Below are 5,328 nucleotides of genomic sequence, written 5' to 3'. Positions count from 1 at the left end.
ATGGTTGCGTTAAAGGAGCCATCGCTTAAGGGCCTGGGTGTGGAGTTTATGGTTTTGTTGGTGAGTATTACGAATTTTGTAACCTGAGCCTAACATTTTCGTCTGAATCCCATACCATGATGGCCACTCGTGACCCGCTCCATTACACGCGACCAACTCTTGCATTCAATCCACCTACTTCTCGTTTGCATGCCAAACAATGTGACTTTTATTGCCTTCTCGAATGATTTTATAAATGGGCTTCATTGCAATGCCTGCGAGAACATAGAAATTTGCTTCCCCAGGCAGAGCTATAGAATTTTGTCCCTTCAGAAAGGGAAGGAAGGGAAGTAGAGAGGAGAAAGGAGAGAAGGAAATGGACGAGGGGAGAGGAGTAGGAGAGGGAAGTGGAGAAGAGGAGAGGAGAAGGAAGAAGAGTGAAGTAGAGAGGGGAAAGGAGAGAGGGAAACGGATGAGAGGAGTAGGAGAGAGGGAAGGAGAGGGAAGTGGAGAAGAGAGAGAAGAGGGGTGAGGAGAGGAGAAGGAAGAAGGAGAAGGGGGAAGGAGAGAAGGAAACGGATGAGAGGAGTAGGAAAGAGGGAAATGGAGAATAGGAGAGAGAAGAGGGGAGAGGAGAAGAGAAGGAAGAAGAGGGAAGTAGAGAGGGGAAAGGAGTAAAGGAAACAGACAAGAGGAGAGGAGTAAGAGAGAGGGAAGGAGAGGGGAGAGAAGAGGGGAGAGGAGAAGAGTTAAAGGGAGAAGGAAGGAGAGAGGGGAAAGAAAAGAGATAAATATATAGAATGTTACGGTACAATTATGTAAATAATGTCCATAACTATGACATACAACATTATGTATTTAAAAGAGACTATAAATGTATGATTAAGAGAAGAGTGGTTATCATCAGGGTGTATAAAAATATGTACACTCAAAAAGGACTAGATACAACCTGTACACTGTCACTGCAAAACTGGAAATGTGATGTATTATAAAGAAAAATATACAATAAAAATATTTATAAGCTTTCAAGAAGAGACTGGGCTGCTCTCTGTCAGAGATGGTGTAGGGTCTCCTGCTTGGGCAGGGGGAGGGGGTTGGACTAGATGACCCACAAGGTCCCTTCCAACTGTTAATGTTCATCTTCTCTGCAGATATCGAAACTGGCAGTTTATGCCAGGTAGTCACGCCAGGAAGGTTGGAGAGCACCAAGTGGCACAAACCAAAATCACCGTGACTGTTTCCAGGGGGAGGGCTGCAAATTGGTTTGCAAGGGTGTGATGAAGATCAAAGGAAGGAACAGGTGAGGGGCAAGGACAAGCATTCAGTCCTCTCTTGCGTTCTGTAGATTGACATGTAACCAGAATTCGCTTCAGTAAGTCTGATGACCCTTATCCCATCCTCGCGTACAAGAGATTACAGGTAGCCCTCGACTTACGACCACTACGGAGCCCAAAATATCTGTGTCAACTTGTAAAGCATTTCCATGACTACTATCAAGTCGACATAGGAAAAGTGGGGGAGGAAAGGGAGTAGAATTCCATGCATACTTTTGGCCAGAGTCAGGTCTCATATTCCTACAGCTGGCGTGTGAAATGCACATGTTCATAGCCTGCCGCAGCACCTTGTTGGTGGATGTGATTTATGACACAGACAGAAGGGAAAGGGATACAGGGGGTAAAGTTCAAATGCAATTAAGTGGAAATTAGTTTCGGCTCCGCAGAAGAATATGCCAAAATGTTGATCCTAACAAATCAATGGATTTCTTTTGAACTTTGTCTCGAAGCTCACAGAATAATTAGGTCATCTTTTGGAAGCTTCAGTCTGTTCCTAAGGGAGACATTTGCCCCGTTTTATGACTCTTTTCTTTGCTGCAATTGTTAAGCGAGTCACAGCAGGTTTTAAGTTTAGTAGCATGCTTGTTAAGGGGAATCTGGTTTCCCCATTGATTTTGCTAGCCAGAAGGGAGCACATAGCTATGGGACCCTGCAACTGTCATAAATAGGAGTCCTCTGCATTTTTGATCACATGACTGTGGAGATACTGCAATGGTCGTAAGTGTGGAAAACAATCACGACACTTTTTTCAACGCCACCACTAAACACTAATAAAGGAGAATATTTGTAGTTCAGTGTTGACATGGGGGGGGGGTCCTTGGTGCTTCCTGAGCTTGTTTGTTTTCTTGCAGACATTTCATTACCCAACTAGGTAACATAATCAGTGCTGGGAGGAGGATTGTGGGGTCCTTGGTGAGTTTGTATGTTTTCTTGCAGACGTTTCCTTACCCAACTAGGTAACATCACCAGTGCTCTTTCCCCAGTTCCCAGCACTGGTGATATTCCCTAGTTTGGTTAATGAAATGTCTGCAAGAAAACATGCATGCTCAGAGGGGCTAGGGAAAGTGTTATATGTGACACACAATGTAGGCAATTCATTTAAAACCCTTGTGTCCTTGAGATGCCCCCTCCCGCCACATTCGATGATGGATATGGCACAAGAAGAAGAAGACATCATGAATGGCTTTCAAGGCCAAAACCCTGACTCAAGTGATTAGGAAAATAGGTCTACATTCATGTATATTTGTATGTGAATGGATGATGATGGATGATGAATGGATGGATAGATACTAGCCAATGTCATCTGGCCACTACCCGGGGGAGGACCTTCTCTGTGGCAGCTCCGGCCCTTTGGAACAAGCTCCCCGCAGAGATTTTTGTGTTTCCCTTCCCCTCCTTGGGTTTGTGCGCCGCCCTGAGTCCCGCCGGGAATAGGGCGGCATATAAATAAAATGAACCTTGAACCTTGAACATTGGATGGATGGATGGATGGATGGATGGATGGGTGGGTGGGTGGATGGATGATGGCTGGATGGATGATGGCTGGATAGATGGATGGATGGGTGCATGAGTGGGTGGGTGGGTGGATGATGGATGGATGGATGGACGGATGATGGATGGATGGATGGATGGGTGGGTAGGTGGGTGGATGATGATACTGAAGGACAATAAAGTAATCTGAGCATTTCCTGTCTGCTATTTCAACTTTCCAAAAATCCAAAGAACGAACAAACAACATACAAGGCGAATAAGTTATTAAACCACACCAAGTAAGCAAAAAAAAAAAAAAAGCTTCAGTTTTTTTAATCTTCCCACTCACACCTGCACACATCCCAAATAATTTACAGTCAGATACTCATATTTACAATTACACCCAGGTCTCAATAGCAGCACAACTGTGAAGAGAATCAAAATCAACATGAAAAGGGGAGAGAAAGGAAACAGCGACAGCGACAGGTGTCTGATGACATCCTTCTACCTAGGCTGACTCAGAGAAGTCTGTTCATCCTCTTCCTGGCATACCTGAGGTTAACACACCTGTGTCTGCCAGAGATCGGGGGGGGGGGGGGAGCTGAAAATATTGGCTTTCCAGAACCGCCGAGTTGTTTGCAGTTGGAAGAGGAGATTGTCTTGATCTAGAACAAGTGTTCCTTGATACCTTCCTAGAAGGCGGGTTGGTTTCAATTGCCCTTAGCCCCTGCAAATGAGAGCAGGCTGTCGGCTACGCTACTTTGCTACTTCTTCTTCCACTCCGTTCTCTCTCTCCCTTTTCCCCATCATTAGTCATTCCTTGTTCTTTGGCTCCTTGGTAGCATCCCCTCCTCAACTGTTTTAATTCCCTCTCTCTTTTTTTTAAACTCTTAGGAGATTCCACCACAGCCTCTTTCTCTTATCCATATTTGGCTCTGTTCAGAATCAGAAGTTAGAGAATGTGGATTTCGCAGGACGCCTCCACCTACGTGTCAGTTGGGTATTTGACACAGGTAGTTGAGCTAACATATTTAATTGTTTTGCTTAGCAACATGTGAACGCGGCCGACGAGGTGGATCCTCCCAGTATAACTTGCTTTTCAGCCTCCAGTAGCAGAGCTGATTTTTTAAAAGAATTTAATGGCGTCTCCCCAATTCTCTGTTTCATGTCTACGGCAAAAAGCTTCCTTAGTACCCGATGCCAAAGCTACCTCTGCTGGGAACTGGCAAACATTCTACCGCTGACATTTTGCTTGCAGAAATTCTTATTTCCTTCTAGACTGACCTAAAAATGATCAAGCATCATCGACAAAAGCAATGACTGAAATGTGTTCCAGGCCGGGCGATCACATTCAACCAATCCGAAGGCTTGTTATTGCCAGCGAATCACAGAAATGTAGTTGCACGCAGGTACTTTTTTCTTTCTCGCCTGAGGGTTTGACAATATATCAGGAGTTGGCAACCTGTGTGGCTCTGGAGCCGCATGTGGCTCTTTCATCCCTCTGCTGCGGCTCCCTGTCGCTGGTTGGCGCCACAATTTTAAGAGGAGCTTCTTGTTTGGGGTAGGGGGGAAGCACGGCGCCCAGGAGGAGGCTCTATGGTGGGGGAACTGGACTTCTGGTCAGCTCCAGAATGGAAGAGAGGGCTTCCGGTTAGGACCTTTGTGGCTCTTGGAGTGTTTAAGGTTGCCGACCCCTGGACTATATTCAGTTTCAGAAGAAGGTTAGACTTAATTTTGGACACTGGCCGCCTTGCACTGTGATAACTATTGCTTCGCCTGTTGGACTTAGGGAACACGGAGCTCCACATTCTCAAAGAGGAACAGAACATCACAATCCCCCAAACATGGGCCAACTCAAGAAGCACAAAACGTCCTTTTGCTCAAAGAACCCGGAGTTCCTGTTAATGCAGACAATATAGAATGTTTCCTCCAGGTATTTTTAGGGTGGGGGAACATTTGAGTGGTTTAACATTTAACCTGAGTACATCTGTGAAATGTCGTGGATCCAATTTATTCTAGTTGACGGTGCCGGGCTGAATCTGGTTTTCTCGGGAGAACTTTGAGTCAAAACTAAGATATACATACATACATACATACATACATACATACATACATACATACATACATTTACGGAACAGCTCAAAATAATAATAATAATAATAAAAAACCTTGATTATCTATAGGACAAATATTGCAACAGAAATAACAGAAGAAAAAAGAAACATGTTCAAGTCAACTCAGGAATTCATCAGCACACGGTGTGTCAACTGCCTTGTCTGTGGGAAAAAAGGGTGGGGGGGTGGTTGACTTCCGTGACTTTCATGAGCTCATTGAAGAAGTCCTGTCTTTCACTTCCAGACATAGTCACTGATCTGCCATGAGGGGCATCTAGAGAACCTGGAAGAGGACAATCCCCCATTCCACCACCAGGTGTTGAACGGCCAATCCCTTAGGTCCTATCCTTTGGGGCTTTGACATTTCCAACTGGGGAGAATTCACCCAGTGATGACATTCAGTTTTTTTTTACTACCAGTTCTGTGGGTGT

This window comes from Thamnophis sirtalis, unplaced genomic scaffold, assembly GCF_051295495.1.
Source record: "Thamnophis sirtalis isolate CommonGarterSnake01/CBP01778 unplaced genomic scaffold, rThaSir2_p1.2 scaffold_15, whole genome shotgun sequence".
Taxonomy (NCBI): Eukaryota; Metazoa; Chordata; class Lepidosauria; order Squamata; family Natricidae; genus Thamnophis; species Thamnophis sirtalis.
This window is presented reverse-complemented; position numbering follows the sequence as displayed.